The 14,796-nt window shown below is 43.3% G+C and overlaps 1 protein-coding gene across 1 annotated transcript in view; it reads right to left on the bottom strand.

The window, feature by feature from the left end:
• Positions 1 to 928, bottom strand: part of LOC119809018 (glutathione S-transferase A2-like) — a 118,657-nt gene extending 117,729 nt beyond the window's left edge. The window contains exon 1 of the mRNA XM_038321663.2: positions 899 to 928. The gene's annotated coding sequence lies outside the window, so the exon portion shown is untranslated. The remainder of the gene's footprint in view (positions 1 to 898) is intronic.
• Between the last annotated feature and the right edge of the window lie 13,868 nt (positions 929 to 14,796).

Raw genomic sequence — 14,796 nt, 5'->3', positions numbered from 1 at the left:
AAAGCAACCTTCTCTCTGATATATGATGAAACGTTAGTCTACATTCCTTGGACATTTCATGGTTCAATAGTTCAAGATTCATACTTTATTTTCATTTGCTTTCTTGGAATTACCATGAAAAAACAGGTTGTGTTGTTTGTAAATAAATAATAAGATAGTAATAAAGTAAAAAAATTCTAAGTATGAAATCTGCTACTCTGCCATTTAAACAGAATCATCAAAGCAATCAGAATCCACAGGACACAAACAAATGTGGTAGAAATCCAAACTGGGGAAGGGCTTTGGGAGGGAGGCCTGGGAGAGTCTGGGAGAATTCAAGTTCTCAAGTGAGAGGAATCTGCACGTTCTCTGTCAGACTGGAACACAATTCAAGAGAAGAACGTTATTGATCTCAGGTTTGCCTGAAAGGGCAATCCAGGTCTACGCCTCACTTCCTAAATCCCACACATATAGATCCCCTTGTAAATACCTTAAACCCCACCCTTCAGCTCCCTGACACTGGAGGAGGAGGAGGAAGGAATAGAGGAAGGGAAGAATGAAGACCAGGACAGAAGAAACAGGAAGAAATGAGGAAGAAGAAATGGAGGAGAGGAGGGAGGACAGACAGAGAGAAGCAGGGGAGGAGAAATAGTTTGCTACTCAACATTCAGTACAAAATAATTCATATGAACCAGAAACATACGCAGGTAAAGTCAATGGTACTAAGCAGTGGATATGATAAAGTGTTTATATATATATATATATATATATATATATATATATATATATGGAAATTACATAATAAAATCAGCTGTTTTGTATAATTAATGCATGCTAAATAGAACATAGAAAGCTGTTTTCCACTGATGCAGACACACACATGGAACTTGTTACACAGGTTATAAGAGAAAGAACTGACCTAGTGAGAGTCCAGGCTTCCGCTCTGCTATGCTCCCCAGCTCCTGTTCCAAATGAGTGTGGAAGCTACTTTAATAAGGTGACCATTCTCACCGACGGTGTGGGGACCCAGAGCCACTCCTGTGGACTTACGTAGAGTTCATGATTCCAGAGTTTCACGATAGAGTAGAAAGCTGACAAATCAGGGAGGGGCTCACAACCCACCACCCTCTCCTGGAGATCTAAATCCTTTAATGTTTTCATTGGTTTAAAGCTCCTGTGCCTCTAAGTACTTCTCAGGCGTGTTCCTGTGAACAACCCTAATGAAGCACATTGCTCAGGACAGAAGAAACACGGGAGGGAGGACGGTGCTAGAAGCATGAATGGTGTCACAGAGTCAACCACGGAACCCTCAGCTATGATGATAAGATGTGACTTACATCTACTGAATTTGGGGAAAGTTTGTTAAACAGCCTTAAATTACATAATTAACACATTGTCTCAAACTCAAGGCTAAGTTGAAGTTCAGGTTACAATATCCCCTGCTTACTGTATCTGATGATAATGCTAATATGGTGGAATAGAATATTTGTCTCAACCTTTGTCCTGTTTTAATCAGGAACTGAAGGGCAGAAAGAATTTCACAATTCACACTTAACTTCACCTGGATGACCATCAACACACTGTCCCAGCATGCTCTGGGTCTCTGTGCATCTGTGCATACCTGCAGTTACTGCTGCGGGAAAGCTGTCATGTCACCATTAGCAAAGTCACTACAAGACAGTGAGAAGTACGGTTACTTCGTGCGTGTTTAACCCACCATTCTGTGGTGGTTTGAATGAGAACAGCCTCTGTAAGCCCATATGCTTGAATATTTGGTCCCTGATTTGTAGAACAGTCTGGAAAGGATTAGGAGGTGTGGCCTTGTTGGAAGAGGTATGAGGTTTCCAAAGCCCACACCGTCCACAGTTAGCTCTCTCTGCTTGGTGCTCGGTGGATCAAGTGTAAGCTTTCAGCTTGCTGCTCCCGCCTACCTGTCTAGTGCCCTGATCCCACCAGGAGAATCATGGCCTCACTCACTGAACCTGTAAGCCCTCAACAAACTCATTATTCTCACATTGCCTTGGTCACGGTGTCTTATCACAGCAGTAGAAGAGTAGCTAAGATGCATGGGTACAGTTCTACATGCGTTTCTGGATCTGTGTATACATATGTGATTTAATGGCAAGTTTATACCAATATTTGTCTTTCAATCCAACAGATTTCATTAGTTATCAATGAAATTCTGACAGGTGCCAAACCTAAATCAATATAGAAATGATACAGTGTGCATGTTTTCATGCCCTCTGTGAAAAAAAACATATCATCACTGCTAATGCAAACAATTGGAGGAAGTGTTATAGACTAGTGAGTGATAGTATTCTTTATAAAGTTGATTTTGTTGTTCTGTTTTGTTTTGTCTTGAACTGGGCACTCTGCTACAAACACTGCTTCCTAAGGTTTCTGGAGTTGCTGCCTGTCTATCCTAACTCGTCCTGGAGGGTGGGTATTCATTGGGAATGCTTCTGGTTATTAGATGGGTATTCTGCCTGAAGAGCTAGCAGCACCCAGATTTCCTTGTTTGTGTCAGAACATTTATTTTCTTTTACTTGATATTTTCCCCTAGCATCCAAGCAAGCTTCTTTCAGTGTCTTAGTGACAGGAATGAGTACTTCTGTAGAAATGAGTGAATGAGCACAGAGGCAGAGGATGTGGGCAGAAGTGAGGAGTCCCCAGCTCTCCCACATGTCCCTTGTGTCTTCAAGGTGTGCACACTGCTGTGCGCTCTCATTTGTGATGAGCACTATGGCCAACAGCGGGCCCACGGGAGAGGTACAGGAGACAGGCAGCCTTCGGGTGCTAGGAGAGACCTCTGGAGCTTTCTGGAGAGTCATCAGACAGACCAAACCCACACTCCCTGGTGAGCAGCAGAGTGTGGAATTAAATGTTGAGGATTGGGGAGAACTTGCCAGGCAGGGTTAAGAGGGAAGAGGACCCAGAGGGCACAGGGAATGGCTTGTCCTGGAGATCAAGGGAGGGACAAGGTAATAGGAAGCATTCTTTAGGAAGCACACTCGGGGAATTTCAGGAAAAGCAAGTACATTTAGAATTCCACCTCCGGAGGAACCATATTTTAGACAAGACTAATGAATTTTGTACCCATACAAGCTGTCTCGGTGTCCCCTTAAGTCCCAAATCCAGAACCATGCCCCACTCTGGTTTCTAGTGGAGAAGGTACTGGAGAAAGTGAAGTCAGGGAGTCATAGTGAGGTGGCCTTAGCATGGCAGGGATGAGAGACCACGAGACTCTGGTCACCAGCAATGGAGGAGGGGGCAGGGAGGTCTGGGCAGTTGTTAGGGGGTACAATTGGATCAGATGTGTTCCCCTCAGAGGGAGAGATAGGAAAGGAACACAGAAATAGGCCCTGTTTGGCTTCCTGTGGTGCCTGGGCAGAGGCAGGTGGGTATCAACTTCTGTTTGCTGGAGCCAAACCCAGGGTCAACAAACCATGTTGTTCTGGTGACAGCAGCCCCACCCACTTCTCTCTGAGGCGAGAAAGTGGGAGTGCCTACAGCTAGCCAGGTAATGGTGGAGAAATACCTTTGATCCCAGCACCCAGGAAGCAGAATCAGGCTGATCTTTGAGTTCAAGGCTAGCATGGTCTACAGAGCAAGATCCAGGACAGCAAGGACTGCACAGAGAAACCCTGTCTGGGTGAGAAAAAAAAGTTGAGCATCCAACTCCCTCAGACCACAAGAGCTGGTGACTTCAGCAACTGAACAGGTTCTGAGAAACAGCAGACCAACACTTGGACCCTGTCCATCTGCTTCCTGGGTGTGTCTACCTGGCACCTCCTCAGTGAGCCACATCTTAGTCTAAGACCAAGTTTCCAGTCTCAGAGACACATGATCCATGCATGCTTTTGATGCCTGCTGATCCTAGGCTGGAAACTTGCTATGAACCAAGTACCCCAGTCTCCTCACGCATCTCCCTACTTTCTCCTCAGGCTCTCTAGTTAGTTGCTTTACCAGGAACCCTCACTTCAAAACCTGTACTACAGGTTTTGCCCTGGTCCTGCGTACAGAACCCTGTCATGGAGGCTCTGTAACTTTATGCCATAAAATCTTGCAGGGAGCTGTTATTGCCTCCAGGGTGAATCCCAGCTCTTGATCTGTTTGTGAAGAAGCCTAAATGCTCTGGCCCTCTTTATTAGCCCTCCTGACTTTAGCCACTCTTCTTCCCAGACAGATAGATCTCCATCAGAACCTTTGCCCACCAACCCGCCCTCCCTGCAGAGGTGTGAAAACAATATAGAGTGTTGGGTCTCTCTCCTGCAACCTTTCCCCTTCTGGCTCCCTCTTATTCACCGAACTTGTCACTGCCTGCTGGGAATCTTTCCCTAGGACAGGGAACAGCTCTATATGGGTGTAGTGTTTACAAGCTAAGCCTTTGCATTTAGACTGCTCGTGTTTGCGTCTGTGCTATCTGCTGGTATCCGTTTCCCATCTGTAGAATGGGAAGATGGTAACTCGTCATAAAGCAAGAGAGAACCAGAGGCAGAGTGGTGAGGGACTGAGTGTTAATTGTGACATCCCTGTCCCTGCCACCATGTTTCCTACACACTAGCCTTTAATAAGATCTCAGGCACTGGGTAGAAAGATATACCAACATGCATTTTGATGAGTAGCAATGAATTCTTAGGGCTGTAGAATTCAATATTAGATGTGAATGTAGATAGTAGCTACTGTGTGCTTGTGTATGCCTGTGTATAGTTTGTCTTTTTCATCAGTTCTGTGCATTAATTCTATGCTGTTACTGAAATTTAAGAAAAAATGTAATGTAATAATTTTAATAAACTCTTTTAATTAAAATTCTTTTAACTAAGAACTGGTATATTCAATTAGTATAATAATGATCATAAGAATATAAGGACATATATGCACACAAATATGGAAAGGAACATGAAACAGCATTGTTAGAGTTGGGAAGGAATGGAAAATTAATTACCTTTAAAAATATACTGGTGCTTTAATATAATATCACTATTTTGTTATAACAAATTAGTATTCGGCAAAGAGCCATGAAGTAAGTGGACATTACTATATTAACAAAGCCAGGGGAGGAGGGGTGAAAGAATGGAGCAAGAAGCAGAAAAGTCTCTTTATTATTCTATAGACCTGCATGGCACACAACTCCCTCAGGGCAGCTGTGATTAGGGTACATTGTGTGTAGAATTTGCATGAACAGGAGGAGTTGCAGTCCACAGACTGCAAGAATTTCAGCCCTGGGCCCATAAGGGGGGAGTGAGGAGATCATGGAGTCAAGGCAGTGTTTAAAGTTCTGGAAGAGACCAGCCAGGCAGAAATTCACCAAAGAAGCACCTGAGTCTTGATAGGTGTTTATTAGTCAAAAGGCAATCCAAAGCAAACACTGGGTTCAAGATAAGAAGAACATAAACTCAAAATCTCATGTCATTTGGACTTGGGGTTATTTGAGTTCAATAAGCCCAGATAGAGAATGGTTGGTGCCATGAAGCAAGAGGCCAAAGTACCAAGCTAAGTGTAGGGCCATAAAGGGCCAGGCTGAGCCAGGTTTGGAAAACACTGCCTCAGAGATCACACACCAGATGTCACTGAAAGGTGGTCTTGGAAACTTTGCTGTTTTATAGCACATTTAACAAGTTAGAGAATCTTTACACATGTGTGACTTTCATTCTTTATCAAAGGCTGAGTGTCACCGAATGTCACCAAAAGACAGATGCAGCAGCTATGACTCTTCCAAGCCATCTATGGAACTTCCCACAGTCTAAATTATGAACCTGCCATCAATCCCCCAACTCCACCCACAGACATGTTGAACACAGCGATGTTTCTCTGGAAGAACCTACGAGTTGCTGGCTGAGCAGAAGTTGGGGGCTCGTTGCAGTGCCTTTGTTCCCACTTCAGTGTTTCTAACTCATTCCTTCTTCCCCATTCATCTGTCAGTCCGCCTTGGTCCTGTCACCCTTGCAGAAGCTGCTGAAGGACAGTTACTGACTGTGCTCATCTGTCTGTGATAGTTAAAATGCTTTCAATTGCAGGTAATGGAAAACAAAATGTCTTAGAAAGAGGTTCACATCCAGCAAGTGCCCTGGTAGTAGCTCTAGAGATGACTGACTTGTCAAAGCAGTGATGTCTATACAAGGGCCTTGTAAGTTCCATGGCTTTCTCCATCAGGGACATCCCTTCTGTTATGCAATAACTTCTCAGCTCTCACATGTCAGATTCAGTACCTCCCTCTGCTAGGCATTCCTTAGTGATGTCACCTTGTGGTATTTAGTTGACATGGAGAACCAGTGTATCATGACTCTCTCTCTCTCTCTCTCTCTCTCTCTCTCTCTCTCTCTCTCTCTCTCTCTCTCTCTCTCACACACACACACACACACACACACACACACACACACACACACTTGTTTGTTTATTTGTTGAGACAGGGTCTCATCATGTAGCCCTGGCTGTCTTAGAACTCACTATGTAAACCAGGCTGGCCTTGAACTCAGAAATCTTCCTGCCTCTACCTCCTAAGCGCTAGGATTAAAGGCGTGTGCCACTCACTACACAAGGTGTATCATGAGTCTTTTAAACGAACCAGAACTCAGAGGTGGCACTTAGGAAGGACCAGTTCTGCTCATAACATGGAGAGTTATGCCAGCAATTCCCCTTTCCACATTCCCATTCTTCAGTCATCTCATCAGCTTTTTCAGCACTGGAACATCATGGAGTCTGACTCAGAGGTAGCAGTAGGTCACTCAGATCTATTTCTCCTGTCTGCCCATCAGTCACCCATCAGCCACCTACCTGGCAATGACAACACAAGGCGTCTCACTTGAAACTCCAGGACCACCTAAAATTCCCAGTGTGTCTCCTATACAAACTCCTGAAGACTGACAGAGAGACTCTTGCAAGCCTACTCAAGGTTTGCTTTCTAGCCTAGCCTACTCAAGATGAGACTACTTTTGATAACACATTCACACACCAATTCAGGGTAGCTCCAAGACTGAGCACCAGCCACCACTCAGCTGGTCCACAACCTAGAAAGTTGGAGATTAGCAAAGAAGCCTCCAAACAACTACTCAACAAAGGAGAGAGATCCCCAAAGATATCCCATGCTCAAGGATTGGAAGGATTAATATTATGAAAATTATCATCCTACCTATGATGGTTTGAATTAAATGTCCCTCACAGTCTCAATTAGGAACAATTTGGTTCCTAATTGATAGTGCTTTGTGGAAGGTTTAAGAGGTATTACCTTGTTGAATAAAGTATGTCACCAGAGGCAGGCTTTCAGAGGTGGAAGACTTCAGTCCAGAGATGCAGGGAAGGTTCAACATACACAAATCAATAAATGTAATGCATCATGTACATGGATATTCCAAAAATCATATGTTTATATTTCCTATAACCCCTTCTCTTTCCTCCCTTACTTCTCCATTAACATCTCATCATATAAAATACACATAAATATGCATATATAATTTTAATCCTAAATTCCAAACACTGAAGAAAACATGTGGTATTTGTTTTTCTCAGTCTGACTTATTTTACTTAAAATAATGATCTCCAGTTCCATCCATTTTCCGGCAAATGTCATGTTTCATTATTTTCTATGGCTAAATAAAACTATATTGTGTATGTGTACCTTATTTTCTCTATCACCTTCTCTGTTGATGGATATTAGACTGTTTCCATTTGTCAGTAGTAGAAATCCTGCAGCTGTAAACATGTGTGTGCAACTCTCTTGATCCTGCCTTGACAAAGAATCTATTGGATGCAGATCCACTCAGAAGTGGTGTAGCTGGGGCCTATGGCCAGAGCAGCCTGTCACAAGATACCCAAAAGGACCCACTCAGTGACCTCCTTCCTCCAGAGATGCCCCACAAGTTCCCAGAACTACCTAAAATAACATCACACTGGGGACCAAGCATTCAACACAGGAGCTTCTTGTTGGTTTGGGGGTAACACAGGGAAGATTTTATGCCTAACTCCATCAAACAGAATGCAGCTGTAGCGGCGAAAGCGAAGTATAATCAGGACAGTTTGCTGAGAGGCGACACGTATGAACTGATTTCTAACTCAGAAACTTCCTGGCTCACACTTCTACCAGGTCAAAACGCTATCTACAAAAGGCATTGGTTTTACAACATAAAAGCTGCTCACATCCCATTTTATGGGATATAAGAAATATAGAATTTCAATATAGGAAAAAGATATGGACACAAGGACTAGAAACCCTGTCTGCTTGGGCTCCCAAGGATTTCTTTATCAAGAGATAATAGAATATTGATTGGAAACTTGACCTCAGGGTCAGGCGCTAACTAAAAGATGTCAAGAGAGCTACTATCTTCATTTTATAGGGAAAGTACCAGAAGTTCAGAAAGATAACGTCTTGCTTAATAACCTGCTAGTAGGCAAAGCCGGGTCTCCAAGCTGCTAAGGTCAAAGTCTAGGCTTTCTCATATGGTCACTTACCTGTCACCCACAGTGGAAGGAAGAGGTGAAGCAGGGCCCTGGGATTGAAAACACTACAAACGCTACCACCTTTCAAAAGCAAATGAAGGTTTCAAACCAGAGCAAGCAGACACGGGGAGGGCTCCTCCAGTAAAGACAGCAGTCAGTGTTCTTACTTTTAGACTCATTTGAAAACCAAAGATTGTTTTTTTTAAATGCTAGGAGATAGGATAGAGGTGGAGATAACCACACTGCTTCTGAGGAACAAAGTGGGAAGGACAGGGAAAGAATCGCAAACATTAACAGAATCTCCACGGCAAATGTCTTCTGAGGCCCATGTTCACCTGGCAGAGTCAAGCATGTGCCATCTCAAAATAACGTCCACGGTCCATGAACTACTTCACGGCTGCTGTCATTGGCCTGTGACTTCAGAGATCCTTTTCCCTATAGGCAGGGATGTGTGGCAATCCTCTGGGAGAAGGACAGAAACAGCTCTGATCACAGGAGGCTGCTGGTAGGTTGTGGTGAGAGCAGAGGAACTCAGCAGTAACCCTGAACTTCTGCTAGCCTTCCCCCACTTTCCCCCACTGCCCACACCCCCGCCCGCCTCTCCTACAACATGCCCAGAATGAATCTGAACTCTGAGACCTGTGTGTCCTGTCATTCTCTCACAAATGCATTGTCCCTTGTCTTAAACATTTGTCATCATCATGGTTTGGAGCTTGTCTCCTATGAAGGTCTCTGTGTACGTGGACGGTAAGAAAAGGATTGTGCTTTTCTCTGTGTTTTCTGGTTTCCCCCGTTCAGTCAGAGAGAGCACAGAAGCACTGAGAGCTGGGAGAGAGGATTCCTCACCACAGAACCAAGGTGAGCAGGACCCTGGCTGGGACCACTTGTGTTCACAGTCCTTGAGAGTCACAGGGCTATCGCTGCACAATTCGATTTCTGTCTAAATGACTTCCTTTTCCAGCACCTTCTTTACCAACGTGTATGTGACTGGGTCAGCAGTGACAAGGCAGCAAGTGGTTGAGAGGTCACTTTGTGGTCACTGAGTGGAAGGTGTGGAGGACGGCACAGTTCAGAGACATTAACACACGTGATCTAAATGAGTCCGTAGAAGAAAAAGCCATCACGTAATGACTTTATTATATTAGTTAATAACCCGTTAAATAACAGTTAACTATTAGTAATTGATTATGACAGACAGTTTTGCTGCATATAGTAATATGGGTTGGCAATTACTGTCTTTCACCACTTGGAATACGTCATTCAGTGCTATCCTTTCTCGTAAGGTTTCTGTTGAAAATCTGTTATAATTCGCATGTGTTTGCCTTTGTATGTGACTTTAATACTTTATTCATGCAACTCTGAATGTTTTCTTTGTTCCCCATGTTTAGTGCTTTAACTATAATGTAACATGGGGGTCTTTCTTGGTTTTGTCCCTTTAGTGTTCTTTGTGTCTCTTGAGCCCAGATGATCATCTCTTTCTCTGAGTTTGGGGAACTTTTCTCCTATGATTCTATTGAATATATTGTTTATGCCTTTAGCTTGTTCTTTTTTTATAGCGTCAATTTGTAAATTTGGTCTTTACCTGCTGAGACATCTCACTGGCCCATCTTTGGTCTTCCAATGGTGTATACTACAAAACCTGAGTGTCCACATACTCTCTTTAGCTGATATTCTATTTTATTTTATCCATGTTCTCTTTCATTCCTGGTATCTGTCTTCTACCTGATCTGTTCTATATCTGTTTCTTTGTTTCTTTTTGTTTTGTTTTTTGAGACAAGGTTTCTCTGTGTAGCCCTGGAACTCTCTTTGTAGACCAAACTGGCCTCAAACTCACAGAGATCTGCCTACCTTTGCCTCCCAACTGCTGGGATTAATAGGGTATGCCACCACCACCTGGCCTATCTGATCTATTATATTGATGAGGCTTTATTGAACGTTTTAAAAAGACTTATTAAACCTTACATATATAAATTTTCAGTTTGATCTTTTAGTATGTCAGTATCTTTATTGTAGAGACATTATTTCATATCCTGTATCGACTTTCTCGACTTTATTATTTTATTCAGCTATTTATTTGCATTGTCTTTGAGTTTATTTAGGATCTTATTTCATAGTCTCTTATTTCAGTAAACATTCTTATAACTACATTTTTATTATATCTTTTAATTAATTTATTATTTGTGTATACAAATGCCACGGCATGTATGTGGAGGTCAAAGAACACCTTGCAGGAGTTCGTTCTCTCCCTGCCATGATGGTTGTAGGGATTGAATTCAGGCCATCTGCTTGGTGGCAAGGGCCTTCACCTACATATAGAAACATTATAGGCAATCATTAAAAGCATAAAGCAAGTTAAGACTCCTCTGCCTCCACTTCAAAAACAGAAACAAACAATCAAACAAACCTGGGACATTCTGAGCATGGCAGCTCAACCGGGAGTCTAATGATCATTCCTTAAATTCCTTGCCCTGGATTTTGCCTAATTTGTTCTTTGGGGGGATTATGGAATCAGGATGGGGGGGGGTGGTGTCACACTGCTTTGATTGTTCATATTTTTTATATTACTGTATTGGGATTTACTCATCTAGGGTTATGTTGTGGCTTAAATTTCTGATGCCTTTTTTATCATATGCATGTTTTCTGTTGAGAATTTTCAATGTCTAAGTGTAGATTGTGACAGAAATGAGGTGTAGAATCTAGCTCTTCAGTTTATGTGCCCCTGGCAGCTGGTCTGATCCCTGTATCGCTCCTAGAGTAAAGCAGCAATTGTCTGAATAACAGCAGCTGCTGCGGAGGCCACTGTGGGAATGTAGTACCCAGTCAAAAGCAATGGTCCCTTTAACAAAAGCAATGCACTGCTGGAAGGTAAACTAACCAGGAGAGTGTGGTGCGTGGGGTAGGAGTGACTAAGAACAGGAGTGGAAGGGATGAAGACAGGATTAGTGTTAGGCCAGCTAGGGGAAAAATAGGGAAAGTACCTGGAAGGGAAAGTTGGGGTAGTGTTAGGGTCCACGGATAATAAAGATTGGAGAAGAGAGAAAAGGAGAAGAGGCCCCGCACCAGCAGCGTGGCCTGTGGCTGGGAACAGCAGTGTGCTCTTTCTGCAGGGCGGCTTTGGTACTCAGCAACTGCCTTAGTTGGTTCTTTGCTTTCTTGTTTTGTTTATTTTTATTTTATTTTTTGCTCTTTTCTTAAAATAGTTTTTTTTCTGCCAGGTGGTGGTGGCGTACACCTTCAATGCCAGCCCTGGGGAGTCAAAGGCAGGCAGATCTCTTGTGAGTTCAAGGCTAGCCTGGTCTACAAAGTGAGTTCCTGGACAACCAGTACTGTGACACAGAGAAACCCTGTGTCGAAAAACAAAAACAAAAATCTTCTTCTTCTATCAAATTTAAAGAATGGCTTTCCTGGATATAGAAATTTTGCTGGGAATCTATCTGCTTTTAGGGCTTGAAAATATATAATTCCCTGAATTTAGATTTTAGAGTCCCTTTTGAGAGCACTGATATTTGTTTTTGTAGATAAGTTTATGCTTTTCTTTTATATAGCCTCTGTGTGTGTGCACACGTGTATATGAATATGTGGTCTATACATACGAATGCGCAAGTGCCTGTGTGCACTCCTGCAGAGGCCATAGTGGATGTTAGGTATCCTGCTCAAGCACTCTCCAAAAATATTTTAGATACCCATTTTTAAAATTATTTATCTTCTGTATGTATTTGTGTGTGCATATCTGTGCGTGTATGCTCTCTGTGTGTGCCGTGACATGCATGTGGAGACAATTTGATGGCCTTGGTTCTCTCTTTCCACCTTTACCTGGGCTCTGGGGCTGACACCCAGGTCGTTGGACTTCCTTGGCAAGAACTTTGCCTACTGCCCATCTCACTGACTCTAAATATACACGCACAACAAAAGGTGGAATTCAGCATTCTCAAAGTTAGATGGAAAAAAAAAAAACCTTAGAAACATGCTCTCGCCATCTTAAGAACCTGTGTCTCTCCCCAGGAAATTAAAATGTTCATTATGATTCAGCAGAAGGAAAGGGAGAGTCAAGTTTACACTAACGGCTGATAAGTGAGTAACTGTTGATTACAAAACATTGAAATTCCTTAGTCATTGGCTGAAGGTCACCTTACAAAAGGATCTGAGTGTTCACCGCACTCACTCTTAATCATAATTGTCTTTCTAAATAAGTAACTTATCCCAGTTGCAGCAGGGAGCTTCCACTGGCCAGGCCGAGTCAGGGACAAAGGTTGCATAGGTTTTGCTGAGACAATACAAATAAGAGCAAGAGATTAGACGCAGTGCCGTGGCTCACACCCATTCCATTATTTACTGTGGTATCTAAGAGTGACTCTCCCTTCTGCCAGCAATTTAGGAAAGAGCTAACAATCTCCTAAGTAGATGAGGGCACTGAAGTTCAGAGGACAAAAGGAAACTTGAGCAGGTTTAAAATCTTTGAGTATCGGGTTCCTCATCCTGGTTTAAAGTCAGGGCTCCTCTACCCTAGTCTGGAGTCCTATCCATTCTGTGTGCTGTTTTCTAAATACTGTTCCATATTTATCCCAAGGAACTAATTAATTAGCATAATTCCATGCGGCACTGCCAGAGGCTTGACTTGATCTGGTCAAACTGACAACCTGAACCACCACACAAAAGAATGTGCCTATGATTCTGGGTTAGTAAACCAAGTAACATTCTCATCTTGAAAATTTTATATTTAATAATCAATTTTCTCCTGTCTTATTAGCCTGAAACTCCCTTTCAACAGGTTGTTCTCAAATTTATTTGGCAATCTGATATGAAAACACTTTTAGAGGCCCGTAATCTTGCTATATGCTACATACTCTTCTTTTTGGGATTTCAGAAAGGTGTTCCATAGTGCCTTCAACCTCTGTCCACTCCCAAAACCTCAGCAATGACTGGTCTGGCAGATCGAGTCACTGATGCAATAGTGGGAGAGCACCGTGGGAGTAATCAGCCTACTGTGTGATCGGATTTAAGTCCCATTCCACAAGATGAAACCCATACCTGGCACCATTACCAGGCCAAGAACTGGGGGCTAGACAAGACTTAGACCCTAACCATTCTGATGCTGCTAAATAGACATAGTATTAAACTGATTCCTAATGACTTATACCCTTAGATGCATCTCTCACCCCTCATCGGAGGAGATTCCATTTGCGGCAGGCAGTGATTAACGCAGAGACCTACAACTAGTCAAGGAGCAAAGAATAAGAGACCACAGAGTGCTCGGGCTTAAATGGAACCTCTATCTTGTACCCCCCCCCCCCCACAAATGCTCGCTACCACACACACACACAAAGTCAGTGCAGAAGTGAGGGGCTGTAACAGCCTGAGGCAGTGGATGATTAGAAGGAAACAGTGTTTCTGGGACACAGCAGGGTAGTTGTACATATGAACTCACAATGGTTGTAGCAGCATGCACAGAGCCTGCGCAAACTCAAGCCCCAGCCAGAATCCCAGCATGGAGACGTGAGGTGGGTGCAAAGTCTGAGTAGCTACTGGCTATTGACAGTACCAGGAGAGAGAAAATCAGCTCTCTCCGAACCTGTAATGCCTGGCAAGTTGACCCCTGTGTTGATTTGAATGAGAATGATCCCCATAGGCTCATATGTTTGAATACTTAGTGTCTAGTTAGTGGAACTATTTGGGGGGAATTAGGAAGTGTCACCTAACAAGGTGTTGTAGGTGTGTCACTGAGAGTCGAGTTCGAGGTTTCAAAAAAATTCATGCCATTCCCAGTATCTCTTTCTCTGCCTTGAGTCTCAAGAAGTGAGCCGTCAGCTACTGCTCCAGGGCCCTACCTGCTTGCCTGCTACCACACTCCCCACCATGGACTCTAACCCTCTGAAGCTGGAGCCCCAGCTTCACCTTCTTTCTAAGTTGCCTTGGTCATGGCGTTTTATTACAGCAATAGGAAATTAAGACAACCACTCTCCAGTGGAAGGCCATATGTCCAACAACACACGGACAAAGGACTAGGGGAGATGGCAAAGTTAAGAGCAAGGCCCAGCTAGCTAATGGCCACGAGCTCCCTGCCCTGGCCCTGTTCATTCATGGTAGGAAGCACACCATTCCTCCGTTACTTGTTGGAGTGAGAACCGAAAATGTATCGTGTGTGTGTGACTCACCTTCATATTGCTCCCGTGGAGTTTTTGCTGTGTGTGAACGTGGTTGAGAAGGGCTCCGATCTGTACTGACCTCCACCAGCCTCTACTTTGGACCCGCGGTTGAAACAAAAATGTCCCATTTTTTGAGGGTGGGGAGAATGAAATGTCTATGGGTCTCAGTCTTTCAAAATGAACAAAATTATTTTTTGAAATGACTAAAAATTAAAAAAAAAATGATGCTTGTGGTGCCGTG

Source organism: Arvicola amphibius, chromosome 3, assembly GCF_903992535.2.
Source record: "Arvicola amphibius chromosome 3, mArvAmp1.2, whole genome shotgun sequence".
NCBI classification, from domain to species: Eukaryota; Metazoa; Chordata; class Mammalia; order Rodentia; family Cricetidae; genus Arvicola; species Arvicola amphibius.
The sequence above is the reverse complement of the archived record's forward strand: the minus strand, read 5'-3'. Positions and strand labels throughout refer to the sequence as shown.